The sequence below is a fragment of the Canis lupus genome, chromosome 2, assembly GCF_011100685.1.
Source record: "Canis lupus familiaris isolate Mischka breed German Shepherd chromosome 2, alternate assembly UU_Cfam_GSD_1.0, whole genome shotgun sequence".
Taxonomy (NCBI): domain Eukaryota; kingdom Metazoa; phylum Chordata; class Mammalia; order Carnivora; family Canidae; genus Canis; species Canis lupus.
In genome coordinates, this window is record NC_049223.1 from 77,236,252 (window position 1) to 77,254,285 (window position 18,034).

General features: G+C 39.0%; 1 protein-coding gene and 1 long non-coding RNA gene across 9 annotated transcripts in view; one reads left to right on the forward strand and one right to left on the reverse strand.

Moving 5' to 3' along the window:
• EIF4G3 (eukaryotic translation initiation factor 4 gamma 3) overlaps positions 1–18,034 on the forward strand; it is a 330,614-nt gene that overhangs the window by 16,343 nt on the left and 296,237 nt on the right. The gene's annotated exons all lie outside the window — the stretch shown is intronic.
• LOC119870447 overlaps positions 6,050–18,034 on the reverse strand; it is a 32,387-nt gene continuing 20,402 nt past the window's right edge. The window contains exon 3 of the long non-coding RNA XR_005356071.1: positions 6,050–6,371. This is a non-coding gene — a long non-coding RNA (uncharacterized LOC119870447). The remainder of the gene's footprint in view (positions 6,372–18,034) is intronic.

Consider the following 18,034-nt stretch of genomic DNA (forward strand, 5'->3'; position numbering starts at 1 on the left):
AGACTGGCTTACAAATTGGGATCTGCTTAGTTCAATATTTGTACTACCTGGGAACTTATTCATATGGAGTGTTAAAACAAAGCAGAGTTGGGATACTTTCTCCATAGGTTTGTTTGTTTGTTTATTTAAGATTTTATTTATTTATTCATGAGAGACACAGAGAGACAGAGGTAGAGACACAGGCAGAGGGAGAAGCAGGCTCCATGCAGGGAGCCAGATTTGGGACTCAATCCCGGGTCCCCAGGATCACGCTCTGGGCTTAAGGTGGCACTAAACCTCTGAGCCACCCAGGCTGGCCTCTCCATAGGTTGGTTGGTTTGTTTATTTACTCCATAGGTTTAAAGAAAAATTAGTTTTCTAGCTTAAAGATGTTTGTTGAGCACTGATGAATTAGAAATAATAGTTTTTGTTTTTGTGAGAAGCTTACTAGTGCAGGAGACCTATAAGAAGGCCCTAGTGCAAGAGACAGATATATAAGAAGGTAAGTAAACAGGAATCAACAAGCACAGGGCCCCAGGGAGCTCTGAGGAGGGTCAGTGGTCTTTGGAGTTGGGGGTGGAAGAGTATTGGGTAGAATGAAGGGACAGGCTTCCTGGAGAAGGGGAAACCTCTCAATTGAATCTGGAAGTTTGAGCCATATGAAATATAGTGGTAGGAAAAAGGTGTTCTAGCCAGTAATCAGCACATACAGACACTCAGGACAGTGAAAAATGACTTGTTGACTATTGGTAGGCTAACAGTTTGGAGGGGAGCAGTGGAAAGGTAGAGGCCACAGAAAGGGTGTTATGAAGGCTAAGTAGCTTGTCACCCAGATGACAGCAGGGAGCCATCATCTAGAGTTGATCATTTAGAGTTTTAGAAGGACCATTCTGGAAGGTTATTAGGAGGCAGGATTGAGATATGTATTTGTAGTAAATAATTCAAGTCTGGGCAGCCGGGTGGCTCAGTGGTTTAGTGCCGCCTTCAGCCCAGGGTGTGATCCTGGAGACCCAGGATCGAGTCCCACGTCGGGCTCCCTGTATGGAGCCTGCTTCTCCCTCTGCCTGTGTCTCTGCCTCTCTCTCTGTTTCTCATGAATGAATAAATAAATATAATCTTTAAAAAAAATAATTCAAGTCCAAGATTGATGTATGAGTTATAATTTTTACTTGGGATTTTTTAAAAATTTATTTATGATAGTCACACAGAGAGAGAGAGAGAGAGAGAGAGGGAGAAGCAGGCTCCAAGCACTGGGAGCCCGACGTGGGATTCGATCCCAGGTCTCCAGGATCGCACCCTGGGCCAAAGGCAGGCGCTAAACCGCTGCACCACCCAGGGATCCCCTACTTGGGATTTTAAAAGTAGGTTGTATATATTTTTCCTATGGATGACTTCGACTTTGTTTACTTTTTATCTGCAATTTTCTGGATTATGAAACATGCTTAGGTATTTTTGTTCAAGAAAACTTGGAGCTATATAAATTTCCATGGTCGTTAACCAGTGTGCATTTAAAGATCACTTGTACAGGGCAGCCTGGGTGGCTTGGTGGTTTAGCGCCGCCTTCGGTCCAGAGCCTGAGACCCGGGATCGAGTCCCATGTCAGGCTTCCTGCATGAAGCCTGCTTTTCCCTCTGCCTTTGTCTCTGCCTCTCTCTCTCCGTGTCTTTCATGAATAAATAAATAAAATCTTAAAAAAAAAAAAAGCAATTGGGAGATATTTTTGAATTCAAGTCTATCATTAGAGATGATAGCTTTGAAAAATATATTTGGAAGGGATCCTTCTTATGACAAAAGGATTCTTAAAGATCAAACCCTTTTGGTTCTGAGCAGTGAAACTGAGTTGAAAATACTCAAAACTGGGCAGCCCCGATGGCTCAGTGGTTTAGCGCTGCCTTCAGCCCAGGGTGTGATCCTGGAGACTCGAGATCGAGTTCCGCATCGGGCTCCCTGCGTGGGGCCTGCTTCTCCCTCTGCCTGTCTCTGCCTGTCTCTCTCTCTCTCTCTGTGTGTCTCATGAATAAATAAATAAAATCTTAAAAAAAAAGAAAATACTCAGTATTGAAACAGGAGAAGGTAATTCCATTGAGTTTCAGGTTGCTTGGCTTCTCTAGCTGTCAGATTAGCAATTCATATTTTGCCGGTTTATTTTCACTTCCTTTAAAGAAGCTCTGAACAGTGCTTTAAGGAGTTAATAGTAGTGTGTGTGTTGTGTGTGTGTGTGTGTGTGTGTGTGAAATGCCTTTGTTTTTCTTATTGGAAGCACTTTTTTTTGTGTCTGAGCATGTATCACTATTAGTAAGTTGTCTTTGAAGAGACCTGGGTTATTGTAAATGGAGGCACATTCCTAGTTTCAAGAATGGTTTTTGAATGTTCTTTTAGGCACTTATATTAGTTGTGCTTTGAGAAAAGAGATTGTTCACTGTGCTTTAGGAGCTGATAGCTAAGTCTGATGCTTCTTAACCCTTAACTAAGAAAAATGGGGCTTGCTGACAATAGGTGGTTTTACAGGCCTGTGAAAACGACAGCATGTTCAGCAATGTAAACAATGGCAGCTGTCTTTTGCTGGCTTCTCTGTTGTTGGAAGTGTAATGAAACTGCTTCTCACAAATGGCTTCACCTGCTGACTCATCGTTCAGCCCCTACACAACTATAGTGTCCAGCATTATTTAATGCTGGGATTGAGAATAAAAGGAATCAGAGTCTTAGAATATGAGGGTTGGAATGGATCATGGAAAACTTTGAACTCAGCCCCTTCTCAGATGGCCTCAACTATCAAAAAGAAATGTCACATGCAAAGAAAATTGCTACTGTGGCAGATGCCATAGTTGATAGTTTTAAGAATTAGTTATTCTGCTCTTCACAGTGCCATTACAGTCTTCTGAATGATCAAGGACTTTTTCCTTCTGTCTAGAAATCCTTGAGATGTGCTTTTTAGCTTTCTTTCAAAAATAACACATTATTAAAAAAAAAAATAACACATTATTCTGAAAGTGGCTATAAGTGATTGCTACAGGGGCAGCATACATTTATTTATTTTTTTGTTTTTTAATTAATTAAAAATTTTTTTTTTTTGGAGTTCAATTTGCCAACATATAACACCCAGTGCTCATCCCGCCAAGGGCAGCATACATTTAATTCCTGCTACAGACTTCAGGAGGACTGCGTGAAGAAGTAAAAAGAAAGTGGCATTGCCCCTGTTAACTTTCCAATCTAGTTAGGAAACAGATATGTGAGAGAAGTGGAGAACATTTAGGAGCCAATTCATTTTTTTAATTTTTATTTTTTAAAGATTTTATTTATTTATTCATGAGAGACAGAGTGAGAGAGAGAGAGAGAGAGAGAGAGAGAGAGAGGCATAGACAGATAGAGGGAGAAGCAGGCTCCATGCAGGGAGCCTGACGTGGGACTCGATCCTGGGTCTCCAGGATCATACCCTGGGCTTAAGGCAGCGCTAAACCTGCTGAGCCACCTGGGCTGCCCCCAACTTATTAAGTATATAAACTGATTCAGCTGATACATTGTGAAGGAGGCTTATATAAATTTATGCGAGCTCTTACAGCAGTGATTTAGTTTTTTTTTTTTTTCTTTTTTTTTAAGATTTTAAATAATCTCAGGCACCTGAGTTGCTCAGTGATTGAGCATCTGCCTTCTGCTCAGGTCATGATCCTGGGGTCCAGGCATTGAGTCCCATATCAGGCTCCCTTCGGGGAACCTGCTTTTCCCTCTGCCTGTGTGTCTGCCTCTCTGTGTCCCTCATGAATAAATAAATAAAATCTTAAAAAAAAAAGATTTTAAGTGATGTTACGCAGTATGGGGCTTGAACTCACAACCCTTAAATCAAAGGTTTTTGACTGAGCCAGCCAGGTACCCTGGTCATTTAGGATTTTTTTTTTAAGATTTATTTATTCATGAGAGACAGAGACCTAGGCAGAGGGAAAAAGCAGGCTCTGTGCAGGAAGCCCGACATGAGACTCGATCCCGGGTCTCCAGGATCAGGCCCGCCCTGGACTAAAGGTGGCGCTAAACCGCTGAGCCACCCGGGCTGCCTGATATTTAGTTATTGAAACAAAATTAAAAATATTCATTCCATTAAATAGTAATAACAAATGCATTATGTTAGCATAAAGTTTGACAAGTGAAAAATAACTTTCGAAACAAAGTGGTAGCATTATTCTTGCAAATCTCTTTAATGTCTAGCCTAGTGGAAGATAACTGGATTCTCACATCTACTTCTGCATTCTGCTCTACATTTTGTTTGAACGAAATCCTGTCTAAGATAAGGAACTGGGAAGAAGAGGTGTGTTTTAATGTTATTCTTAGATTATTGTGGATACTCTTTATTTCTACACCAGAATTAGGGTGTTGTTTCTTTTTTTTCCTTTTTTTTCCCAGATTTTGTTTATTTATTTGACAGCACAGCAGGAGGATTGATAGGGAGAAACAGGCTCCCCACTGAGCACCAGCCCCCTATATGGGGAGGCTGATCCCAGGACTCTGGGCTCATGACCTGAGCCAAAGGCAGATATTTAACCAACTGAGCCACACAGGTGCCCTAGAGTGATTTCTTAAAGGTTTGTTTCAGTTTGGAACCTGAAACCATGTCCATGAACTTTTCATGCAGTTAAATGTATTGGTCTGATGGCACTTTGAATAGACCTTTTTACCTGTGTGTGGTTTTTCGCCATGCATTGGTCATTTGAAGAATAATGGTTCATTAAGTTATGCAGATTTTTCAACTGTGGATTTATTTCATTATGCAATAGTATAAAATCACATCAGTTAATATCACTACTTACCTCATGAGAAAGGCTTTGGGGGCAGTTCTTGAACTCATGGTGGTAGATACCATGAGCACTAATGAATGGTGGAAAGGTGATTGAAGTTGAATTAGGAACTAGTCTTTGGGTTAGAAGGAAGTGAACTTTATTTTCATAAAGAAGCTCCACGTTGAACACCCTGAAGAGAGGGAGTTTTATTGTCCTGGTTCCTTTTCCTAGTGTTAGCAGGCTTGACTAATTTCATCTAAGGAATACAGAACCAGAAATAGTCTTTTCAAATAAATTTGTTAACCCAAAGCAATCTCTTGCAGAATGTGTAGTTATACTTTTAAGCATGACTACTCTGAGTAGTGTTTGGTTCTCTGTTACTTACAGATCTGAGAGTCTTTAGAACCTCTTCTGAACCTTTAATTTCCCCATCCTCCAATCTGAAGATGGACCTCAGAAATGTCCTATTAGAGTCCCAGATGGGTTTTACCTCATGGCATTGCTTTCAGTCCTTCCCCAGATTTTGCTACTGTCTTGTTTGAACTTAGTGTCATTTACTAAACCAGTATCTGGGGTGAGACAGAGACTAAAATTAATCTCTTTTCCTAAGTAGGAGGGGTGGATGAGACAGTTCGGTGTTTATTGGTTTTTTTTGTTTTTTTTTTAAAGGATTTTATTTATTTGAGAGAGAGTGAGCACAAATGGGGAGCAGCAGAGGGAGGGGGAGAAGCAAGCTCCCTGCTGCTGAGCAGGGAGCTTGACACAGGGCTCAATCCCAAGACCTCCATTTCATGACCTAAGCTGAAGACAGATGCTTAACTGACTGAGCCACCCAAGTGCCCCATGTTCAATTTTGTTAACGTCCTTTTTTTTTCTTTTTTTTAAAGATTTTATTTATTTACTCATGAGACAGAGAGAAAGAGAAAGAAAGAGAGGCAGAGACACAGGCAGAGGGAGAAACAGGCGCCATGCAGGGATCCTGACACAGAACTCGATTCTGGGTCTTCAGGATCATGGCCCGGACTGAAGGCAGTGCTAAACCGCTGAGCCACCCAGTTTTATTAACGTTCTAAGGAATATTTCGACATATATCCAAGGATTATCTTGAAATTAACCATTTTGTTTTTGTTATACCATCTGGTTTTGTAGACTTGTACTTCTAAAGTTGGTGTTTAAATAAAATTCTAATTGTTGTCACACCATTTATAATAGTGGACATACTTTTTTTTTTTTTTTTAAGGATTTTATTTATCTATTCATAGGAGACAGAGAGAGGGAGAGAGAGGCAGAGACACAGGCAGAGGGAGAAGCAGGCTCCATGCAGGGAGCCTGATGTGGGACCTCATCCAGGGACTCCAGGATCATGCCCTGGGTCAAAGGCAGGCGCTAAACTGCTGAGCCACCCAGGGATTCCCAATAGTGGACATCTTTAAATAGGCTAAGGCCCTAGTAATGGGGCTTGGGGGGAAATTATGGGTTGTATATGCACTGAAATATTATATATCCCTTAAAAATGTTGCAGAACATTAAAAAAGTTCAGAGTAACTTGGCTGATTCAGGCAGTAGAGGATGTAACATCTCTTGATCTCAGGGTCATCAGTTCTAGCCCCATGTTCGGGGTGGAGCCTACATAAAAAAAGATAAAAATAAGTCCGCATTTATTTTGTGGAAGCCAGTTAAAAATAGCACATCTGATCAAATTTTACCTTAAAAATAATTTTAAAGTGCTTGGTTAAACAACAGTGTTCATTGGATTATTTCTGTTTGCTGATGAGATTGAGGGATTTTTATTTTCTTTAACCATTAATTTCAGGGTTATGAGTTCAGACCCCATGTTGGACAGATATGGGGCCTACTTAAAAAAACAAAACATAAAGCCCCTCCAGGTATCATTTTTGTAATCAGGAAAATAAAGCTATTTCTATTTTCAGAAATGAAACTAAGTTAAAATGTGACTCCTTGTAAGTTCTGCATTCAGCAAAAAAAAATGAAATTATATTAAGAGTAGAGAGGATTTAAAATGCATTTTTAGATTTTCAACTGGGAATCAAGGGAGAGAGAGGGCACGTTTTTGGTTAACAGTTAAGTAAAAAGGAATTATGAATTGTGTGCTTCAAGGATTCTGATTAATCTTTGTTTTACCATAATAGCAATACTAGTGCCCAGCTCCCCAGATTTGTTGGCATGACACCAAGAGACATGGTTTAAACTACTTTAAAAGAGTTATCATTAAAAGGGGGGGAAATCTTTTTAACCATGAGGCAAACTGATGCAACATTTTCTTAGGATGCCTGTTATTTGTTTAAAGTTTTGCTCTTTAAAGTCCTTTGCCATCTTGTTCTTGCTGTCCTTGCTTTCATTTGGGGCTGTAGCAGTGTTGAGCCAAAAATGGCTGCTGCTGCCACAAGTGGCAGGCATAGTACCCGGAGTTAACTGCTGTGGTTCCAGCCATGACGCAGGAAGGAGCAGGCTGGGGAACCTGGGGAATGGGATCTGGGTCAGGATTCTCTTAAAGGTTGTTGCCCTGAGAATTGGGTTTTTCTTGTGAAAGAGTTACTGTGTTGCAGATTCTGCCATTGGGGGATGGGGTTAGAATTTATAGTCTTAGCAGGAGAACCATCCTTTCTCTGTAGAAGTAAGAAATCTTAGCATATGCTATTATTTGCTGAGCAAGATTGGCTATTTTCAGAAAGCAGCAAGGCTTACCTGTCTGTGTCAGTTGATGACAGAGAAGTGTCCAGCATGACAGTGCTTTCTGACTTGGGTGAATTTACTGAATGAAAACCATTTCCCTCAGATACAAAGTGGGTGGTGTATAATAGAGGATTAAAAAGGCCTGCCTCCATGCCCAGCTCCTGTGAGGAATACTATCCACATCCAAAGTCAACCTAGAAGGTTGAGGTGAGAGATGGAGAATGGTTTGAATATAGAATTGAAGTTGCTGCGTGTGCTGCTTAAGCCACTTCCTAGAGTGAATGCGCTGCCCTTTGGATGGGGTATGTTTGTGCTTGAGTTTCTGTCTTTTCTACTTGTGACCAGAGATTGGTATGATCAGGACCACTAGGATATGCTGCCTCGCAACCAGTGAGATGTGGTATATCCGGATGGACGGTGACACAGTACTTCATTCATTACTCTCTTAATATAATGAGAAAAAAGGCTTTTCTGCTTTAGAAAAAAAAAAGTTCCCTTCTGCAGAACAGCCATGTGATCATTGTAATAACACACAGGAAAAATATTATAACTCTACCATCCATTGATAACTGTGGTTAATATTTTTATTTATTTTCTTGAAGGAATTTTTGCGTGTATATGTACATATTTATGTATGCATGTGTTCATGTATCTATGTACATGTATTAGCATAGCCATTAATCATTCTGTAAATAGTTTTATTATTTTTTTAACATTGATCTGTTCCCATTTCAGGAAATATTTGGAGTGCTTTAATGACTTCATAATATTTCTATATGTGGCTGTGCTACACTATACTTAAAACAATCCATATCATTGGATTATTAAGTTAACAATTTTTTTACTTAAAAATAGTACTAACAACTTTGTGTATAACATTTTTCAGTATAGCAGATATTTCCTTGATAAAGTAAAAATTACTGGGTTAGCAGGTGTGAACATTAGGATAATTGATGTATATAGCTGTATTTTTACCAGCATTAAATATTCTAGTTTTTCAGTTTTTGTTAATTTGATAAATGAAATGATAATACAATTTTAATTTGCATTTTTTTATTACTTGTAAGATTTAGTTTTTTCTCCCATGTTAGCTTTTATTTCCTGATTTGAAAATTATCTGCTCATATCCTAGGCTCATGTATTTACTGAAATCCTTTTTTTTTTTTTTTTTTTTTTATTTACTGAAATCTTAAGTGAGGTTCAAAACTTAGTAAAATAATGCATGTGTACATGTATAGTATAAAGAATATAAATCATACCATTTTATGTATTTATGTTACATACTTAAAAATATTAAAAACTCATTTCCACTACCATCATTATAAGTTATCACCGTTGACAGTTTGGTGTGTCTGTTCTTATAGACCTTTTTGTATGCATTTATAAATACAGAGGAAGAGGGGAACGGAAAGAGGGTGGAGGAGAAGGAAAGAGGTGAAATTTTTAGAGAATGGTCTCTGGAGGTGGATGTACTTTGTGGTTTGGATCCTGACTGCTGAAATGTGAAGTGTGATCTTGGGGAATTTAGAATGCTGTAGATCATAGTCCCAGATCCCATGGTGCAGGAAACATTTTTAAAAAATTTCTAATTAGTACCAAGGGAAGTATTCAAAATAATATTTTAATCATAAAATAGAATACAACTGCTACCAAAAAAGAGAATGAGAAAGCAAAAGTTCTTGGATATTAAAAAGAATTAAATTTTTGTTACGTTTTATTTACATACCCTTCAACTTACAGGACTTCCATCCTACTAAATACACATATGTCCAAGGAAAGGCACTAAAAATTTTAATGCAAAAAAAAAAAAAAAGAAAAAGAAAAAAACCCCTAAAAATTAAACTAATTCCCATCAATAGCAAAAAAGTTAAATAAATGGTGGTACAACTACACAACAGAATTATCAGCATGTATCAATATGGCAAAGATTTATAAGATACATGACAAAGCAGTCACTAGCATGTGCAGTATAATCTCGTTTTTTTTTTTAAAGATTATTTATTTATTTATTCATAGAGACATACACACAGAGAGAGAGAGAGAGAGAGAGAGGGAGGGGGAGAAACTCAGGCAGAGGGAGAAGCAGGCTCCATGCAGGGAGCCTGATGTGGGACTCGATCCAGGGTTTCCAGGATCACGTCCTAGGCTGCAGGCAGCGCTAAACCGCTGCGCCACCGGGGCTGCCCTAATTTCATATTTTTAAGGAAAACATATAATAACAGTAATAACCATTGCTATATTACTCTATTACACAAAGTGCCAGGTACAATTTTAAGCACTTTTTATGCATGACCTCATTTAATCCTCACAACCATCTGGGGTACTATAGCCTATAATTACCCCTTTTTACATATGAGGATATTGGGCCACAAAAAGGTGAGGTCACTTTCCCAAGGTAAACAGCCATTTCTCTGCTGCGTTATGTTTTTTCTTCTTGGTTCTTTACTTTTTTTTTTTTATTAATTTATTTTTCAGTAATCTCAACCCCCAGTGAAAGTGGAAACCATTTCTCAAGGTAATTCATGTTAACAAGTTTGCAATGTATTCAGTTTTCTATATTTTTGAGTAGGGGGCTCAAACTCATGATCTTGAGATCAAGAGTTGCATACTCTCCTGACTGAGGTAGCCAGGCGCCTCAGTTCTTTACTTTCTTGATGTCTGGTGATTGGTAGTTTCCATTCATATTTATGAATGATGAGGTAGATCAGTAGTTAGCTGGGGAGTTGGATTTCTTGCAGCTGGGTAATAGGCCTCTCCATAATTGAATGTTGTCTTCAGGTTTGTGAGTGGGGCGAGTGGGGCCTGACACTTAGGGACGGTTCACTGTATTTATGCCTTTATTTTCTCTTGGAATAAGTCTTTTTAAAAATATTTTATTTATTTATTCAAGAGAGACAGAGACATAGGCAGAGGGAGAAGCAGGCTCCACGCAGGGAGCCTGGTGTAGGTGGGACTCGATTGGGGGACTCTAGGATCATGACCCGAGCCAAAGGCAGACACTCAACCACTGAGCCACCAAGTGTTCCTCTTGAAATAATTTTTAAAAATTACTTATTTGTTTGAGAGAAAGCATGTGTGAGAGTGGGGGATAGGGGGCAAAAGGAGAGGGAGAGAGAGAATCACAAGCAGACTCTGCTTCATACAGAGCCTGAAACGGGGTTCAGTCTCTGAACCCTGAGATCATGATCTGAGCCAAAATCAAGAGTTGGTTGCTCAACCAACTGAGCCACCCAGCACACCTCTTAGATTTATTTATTTATTTATTTATTAAAAATATTTTATCCATTTATTTGAGAGAGAAAGCAAGCACAAGTCAAGGGCAGAGAGAGAGGGAGAAGCAGAACCCCTGCTGTGCAGGGAGCCTGACGTGAGGCTTGATCCAGTGACACTGGGATCATGACCTGAGCTGAAGGCTGACACTTAACCCACTGAGCCACCCAGGCCCCCCAAGTTTTTTAAAATTTATTTATTCATGAGAGACACAGAGAGAGAGAGGCAGAGACATAGGCAGAGGGAGAAGCAGGCTCCCTCTGGGGACTTGACGTGGGACTCGATCCCAGGTCCCCAGGATCACACCCTGGGCTGAAGGCAGAAGCTAAACCGCTGAGCCACCTGGGCTGGCCCTCTTAGAATAATTTTTAAAAGGAAAGTATTGCTAATGAAACTGGAAATCATTTCTCTTAGGATAATTCATGATAATTCTCTTAGGATAATTTATGTTTGCATGAATTATGTATTTGCATGTTTATGTATTTGCATACAATGTATGTTTTGTGTAATTTCTCCTGCACTGTATTTTTAAAATATATTTTATTTTATTTTTTAAAGATTATTTATTTATTTATTTATGATAGAGCAAGAGAGAGAGAGGCAGAGACACAGGCAGAGGGAGAAGCAGGCTCCATGCTGGGAGCCCTACGCGGGACTTGATCCCGGGACTCCAGGATCGCGCCCTGGGCCAAAGGCAGGCGCCAAACCGCTGAGTCACCCAGGGATCCCCTCAAATATATATATATATATATATTTTTTTTTTAATTTTTATTTATTTATGATTGTCACAGAGAGAGAGAGAGAGAGAGAGGCAGAGACACAGGCAGAGGGAGAAGCAGGCTCCATGCACCGGGAGCCCGATGTGGGATTCGATCCCGGGTCTCCAGGATCGCGCCCTGGGCCAAAGGCAGGCGCCAAACCGCTGCGCCACCCAGGGATCCCCCCCTCAAATATATTTTAATTGTGATTTTAGATCCATAACTTCTCCTCACAAATAGCTTGTGAAGTGGAAATCCTAAAATTTATAAAATAGTATTTCGGGGATTTGTTAGCTTTTGAAGAATTGAAGCTTATTTTGGATTACCATTATTGCATTATACTTTCAGGCTTTCTAGTTGAGATAAAAAACTTGAGATTATTTTTCTCATGGTCATGTTATTGGATGACAGCTATTGTCTTCATCTCTTAGATCATTTTAACCTATTATTTAGAAATTATATCGGGGCACCTGGGTGGCTCTCTGGTTAAGCATCTGCCTTTGGCTCAGGTCATGGTCCCAGGGTCCTGGGATCAAGCCCCAAGGCAGCCTGCTTCTCTCTCTCTCCCTCTGCCTGCTGCTCCCCCTGCTCATTCCCTCTTTCTGTCAAATAAATCAATAAAAAGTCTTAAAAAAATAAAAATAACATCACCTTTCCGATTTGTATGCCTAACTTTTAAAACTTTATGTTTACCTTTTATATACTATAATTTTTAGTATTCTTTCAGAATGTCATGAAATTGCCTAGGTTTTGGTTTGAAGACCTGTTATGTAACCAAACTTTAGCTATAGTATTGAATACTAGATACTGGAATAGTTTTATTGTGATCTTACCATTCAAGTTTGAATATATTTCCCTCAATTCACATCACAATGTATACTTACAGTTTTGCTGCAAATGCATTAATTTGATAGAATATGAGGCATAAAGTATAGTAGGTGCTTTAAGAGATGTTGGTCATGAACACTTAGAAAAAAGGAGCAAAACTGTAGAGTTGAAGATACCTAGGTTCTGGTTCTTTCATTTATAATCATGTGATTTTTGGCAATTCTCTTAATTTTATTATTTATTTTTTAAAAAGATTTTATTTTTCATTTATTCATGAGAGACAGAGCGAGAGAGAGAGAGAGAGAGGCAGAGACAGAGGCAGAGGGAGAAGCATGCCCCATGCAGGGAGCCCAATGTGGGACTCCATCCCAGGTCTCCAGGATCACACCCCGGCCTGCAGGTGGCACTAAACCGCTGCGCCACCAGGGCTGCCCTCTTAATTTTATTTTTAAAAAAGATTTATTTATTTGAGAGAGAGAGAGAGACTGAGCACAAGCGGGAAGGGCAGAGGGAGAGGGAACAAGAATCTCAAGTAGACTCTGGAGTGTGGAACCTAATGTGGAGCTAGATTCCATGACCCTGAGATCCTGACCTGAGTTGGATACTCAACTGACTGAGCCATGCAGATGCTTCTCAGTGTTTTTGAATTTCAGTTTCCTTGTCTGTAAGAGGCGTTTTAATGGTACCTCTCAAGTTGTTCTGTGGATTAAATGAAATCCTCTCTACAAAATACCGAGTATAGTATCTGGCACATAGTTGGTACTCAAAAAAAAGAAAAAAAAAAAGAAAAAAAACCGCTATCGTTTAGTCTAGCCAGTAGAAAACAAAAATCATTTTCTAAAGACTTACACGAAAGGTTACAGTGTTTATCAATACTTGTTTAAGCTCTTCTTGTGTTGATATCTGTATACAGGATTTGCAGTTTGAGAACCCTGTTTTTCAAGGCTCAGGAGATAAAAAGCTGGTGAGAAATAAGCCTAGGCCGATACAGATGGCTCTTGGTGGAATTTTGTAAAGCCGGCACCCATTCTTTGTCTTCTAAAATGTTGTATTTTGGGATGCCTGGGTGGCTTAACGGTTGAGCCCAGGTCTGGGGATGGAGTCCCACATTGGGCTCCCTCTGTGTCTCTGCCTCTCTGTGTGTCTCTAAATGAATAAATAAATCTTAAAAAAATAAAATGGCATATTTATTATAATGTATTTCATCAAAATTTATGGGCTGATATAAAGAGATTTTACTTTATACTAATTAGGCACAAATGAATCTCATTTTTGTTTTTAAACTTGTCAACTACCCCAATATACCAAGGTGCTTTTATTCCTGGAGTGCCCTATTTCATATATAAAAATGTTTCAAGCAGATGCTACAATTTTTGAGGGAAGGGATATTATCTCTAAAAGATTGCTCATAGATATTTCGGCCTTTATTTGGAATATCAGAATCATCTCTCAGCCCAAGAAATTGTTTCATTTTCTGGTTTAGTTGCTTTTTTTTTTTAATTGCAATTTTTTTTGAGATTTTATTTATTTATTCATGAGAGACTGAGAGAGGAGAGAGAAAGGCAGAGAGACACAGGTAGAGGGAGAAGCAGTCTCCATGCAGGGAGCCTGATGTGGGACTTGATTCCGGGACCCCAGGATCACTCCCTGGGCTGAAGGCGGTGCTAAACTGTTGAGCCACCCAGGCTGCCCTTTAGTTGCTACCTTAAAAATATTTTATATCTTTATTTTTTTAAAAGATCTGATTTATTTGAGAGAGAGAGCGTGTGCAGAAGCGAAGGTAAGGGCAGAGGGAGAGGGATAAGCAGACTCCCTACTGTGTAAGGAGCCCTGTAGGACACAGGGCAGGACCCTAGGACACTGAGATTATGACCTGAGCTGAAGGCAGCCACTCAACTGACTGAGCCACTCAGGTCCCCCTATTTTGTATATTTAATAAATGTTTAGTATTGTGAGTTTTACTTACTTTGTACTAAAAAAGCCACAGATGTATTTTGTACGTTATTGAAATACATTGGGGATTGCTTGGGTGGCTCAGTCGGTTAAGTATCTGCCTTTGGCTTGCATCATGATCTCAGAGTCCTGGCATCAAGCCCAGAATTGGGCTCTCTGCTCAGCAGGGATCTGCTTCTTCTGTCTTTCCCCCTGCTCATTCTCTTTCAAATAAAAAAATAAAATACATTGATAAGTAAAATTCCCATGTGGTTATCATCCTCCTCAGTTAACCCTGTTGATTATTTTCTATGCCTATTTAACATTTTAAATTTTAACTAAAATTGGATTGCATTATGTATGTGTTTTATTGTTTCCTTAATGTATAGTTTATATATGTAATACATGTCAATATATATTTAAGTGAAATAATGCTTAACATATATAGTTTCCGTAATTAAGTTTCCTTAATATGCTAGAACAGTTCTCTATATCAATAATACATATGTATCGTATTTTTTTGAAATGATTAGAATTCTTTTTTTTTTTTTTTTTTTAAGAATTCTTTATTACGGATGTTCCTTAACTTACTTTTACTCAATTCCCTCTTTTTTTTTTTTAAAGATTTTATTTATTTATTAATGAAAGATACAGAGAGAGAAGCAGGCTCCATGCAGGGAGCCCGATGTGGGACTCGATCCCAGGACTTCAGGATTATGCTGTTGGCCGAAGGCAGGCGCTAAACCGCTGAGCCACCCAGGGATCCCCCTACTCAATTCCCTCTAATCTTGGTTATTTCCACTTACTCTTGTTAGGAGATATTACCTCTCTCTTTCTCTCTCTCTCTTTTTTTTTTTTAAAGAGATTTATTTATTTATTCATGAGAAAGAGAGAGAGAGAGGCAAGAGACATAGGCAGAGGGAGAAGCAGGGTCCTTGCAGGGAGCCTGATGTGGAACTCGATCCCGGATCCTGGGATCAGGACCTGAGCCAAAGGCAGGCTCCTAGCCACTGAGCCACCCAGGTGTCCCGGTATTAAACATTCTTACGCAAATACTTTTTGTAGTTGAATAGGTATTTTTGGGGATAAATTATAGAAGTAGATGAAAAGGCACAAGAAGAATATATCAAAGGATGAAATAGACCAAAGGTTACCAACATTAAATACTTACTATTGTGAATTTTAATGGTTTGCTTCCTAGTTCTATTTAGATCTTTATTGCTTTTCTTTTTATCTTTTATTTGTATTATTTTGCTTTATTAAGTATGTTCTAATTAGCCACTGTGAAATCCTCTTTATAACAAAATGGAATGACATTCGTTTATAAAAGGGAACCAAGACTATCTATCTATCTATTTATTTATTAAAGATTTTATTTATTTATTTATTCATGAGAATACACAGAGAGGAGAGAGAGAGGCAGAGACACAGGCAGAGGGAGAAGCAGGCTCCATGCAGGGAGCCCGACATGGGACTCGATCCTGTGACTCCAGGATCATGCCCTGGGCTGAAGGTAGCGCCAAACCGCTGAGCCACCCGGGCTGCCTGGGAACCAAGACTTTTAAAAAAACAACATAATTTCCTGTTTGGCCAATTAAAATCTTGAAGTACATAGTAACTTACTTTTTTTTCTTGTTAGCCAAAATACTTTTTTTTCATGTTTTCTGTTTTTATCAAACTTACTAATTTAAATTTTATTCTAAAAGAAAGTAACCTTTAAAAAATAATTTAGCAGCAGCTACTGATAAGAAAAGCTTGAGTAAATTTTAGGTGGTAGCTAATGAATTCCTGAATTTGTGCCTAAATTGAATAGAATTTGGTCCATTGGAGTAGAGTATGCAAATTTAGCTAAGTAAAATTTGTACTTGTTAAAGTGTGATCTTATTTGAAAGAATCTAGATGACTACTTTGTATGTCAGCTGTATTGATTATCTTAATTCTTCACACATGCCTGTGACAAATATAGGTGAATAAAAGATGATGGAATTATTAGGGCAGACTACCTGCCTTGAGTCATGCATCTGTTAATGAGTATAAGTACCTTTTTTTTTTTTTTTTAAAGATTTTAATTATTTATTCATGAGAGACACAGAGAGAGAGAGGCAGAGACACAGGTAGAGGGAGAAGCAGGCTCCACGCAGGGATCCTTATGTGGAACTCGACCCTTGGACCCCAGGATCAGGCCCTGGGCCAAAGGCAGGCGCTAAACCGCTGAGCCACCCAGGGATGAGTATAAGTACTTTGAAGGGAAAAACTGTTTTCTTTATCTGAGATGACGTTAGCAAATCACTGGTAGATTTTTAAAAATGGTAATTTTCTTGAAAATGTGTTTTCTTTATTCCTGACATTGTAGGCTATTTTAAATATTGTAAAATATTCATAATCTATGGGTCTGCATAACACATTGTCTTAAAGTTTGTCATTAAACCATAGTTTTTTAAAATACTTTTTTGAAACCTCATACTCATTGTGAGATATTTATGTATTTATTTATGTATTTTTAAAGATTTATTTATCTATTCATGAAAGACAGAGAGAGAGGCAGAGACACAGGCAGAGGAGAAGCAGGCTCCCCGCAGAGAGCCCGATGGGGACCTGATCCTGGATCCAGGGATCACTGCCCGAGCCGAGGGGGGACGCCCAACCACTGAGCCACCCAGGAGTGCTTCATTGTGAGATAGTTAGACAACATAAGAATGTATACAATAGGGATGCCTGGGGGGGTTGGTTTAGGGGTTGAGCATCTGCCTTTGGCTTAGGATGTGATTCCGGGGTCCTGGGATTAAGACCCACATCAGGCTTCCTGCGAGGAGCCTGCTTCTCCCTCTGCCTGTGTCTCTGCCTCTCTCTCTGTGTCTCTCATGAATAAATAAATAAAATCTTAAAAAAAAAATATATAGAATAGTGTATTGTAGCATCTTAGGTAAGCATAATCTTGATTTTTTTTTTTTTTTAAGTAGCCTCTATGCCCAATGTGAGGCTTACATTCACAAGCCCTAGAATAGGAGTTGTGTGCTGCAGTGACTGAGTCAGCCATCATCCCCCAACCTGCCACTTTTTCTTTTTCTGGTAGGGAAAAAAATTGTATACATACAGAAGGGAGTTTTCATTCTTTTGGTTTTTAGGAATTTTATTTCTTAAAATGGGATTGAATTATTCAAACACACATACACTATTCTGCAGCTTGCCTTTTGCATTTAGTGTCTCCTTTAAAAAAATATTTGAAAGTTAGCAGGAGCAGGAGGGAGAGGGAGAAACAGGCTTCTCTCTGAGCAGGGAGCCCAACATGGGGCTCAGTCCTGGACCCTGGGATCGTGACCTCAGCCAAAGGCAGACAGTTAACTGACTGAGCCATCTAGGTGCCCCACATTGTTTCATAAATATCCTATAACATTACATAGAGAATCAGTTTCGTGTAAAGTTAAGAGCCTTGATTCTTGGACCTGGACTATTGGTGTTAAATCCTAGCTTTCCAGTTACATAGTGTGATGTTGGGCATACTTGTTGCCATGTACATTAGTTTTCTATTTTGAAAACTGGAAATGATAATTGTTCAAGTCAGTATTAAAATGTAAGGTGCTTAGTATGTTTGGCATATGATATTTTGCTTAATGTTAGCTATAATTGCTTTTCCTCATTTAAAAAATATATGTGATATGGATTTAACACATTCATTAAACCATTCTCAAATTGATGGGCAGGTAACTGTACTTCAAAAAAATCGTATGTTTAGGGATGCCTGGGTGGTTCAGCAGTTGGGTGTCTGCCTTTGGCTCAGGGCATGATCCCAGGTTCCTGGGATCAAGT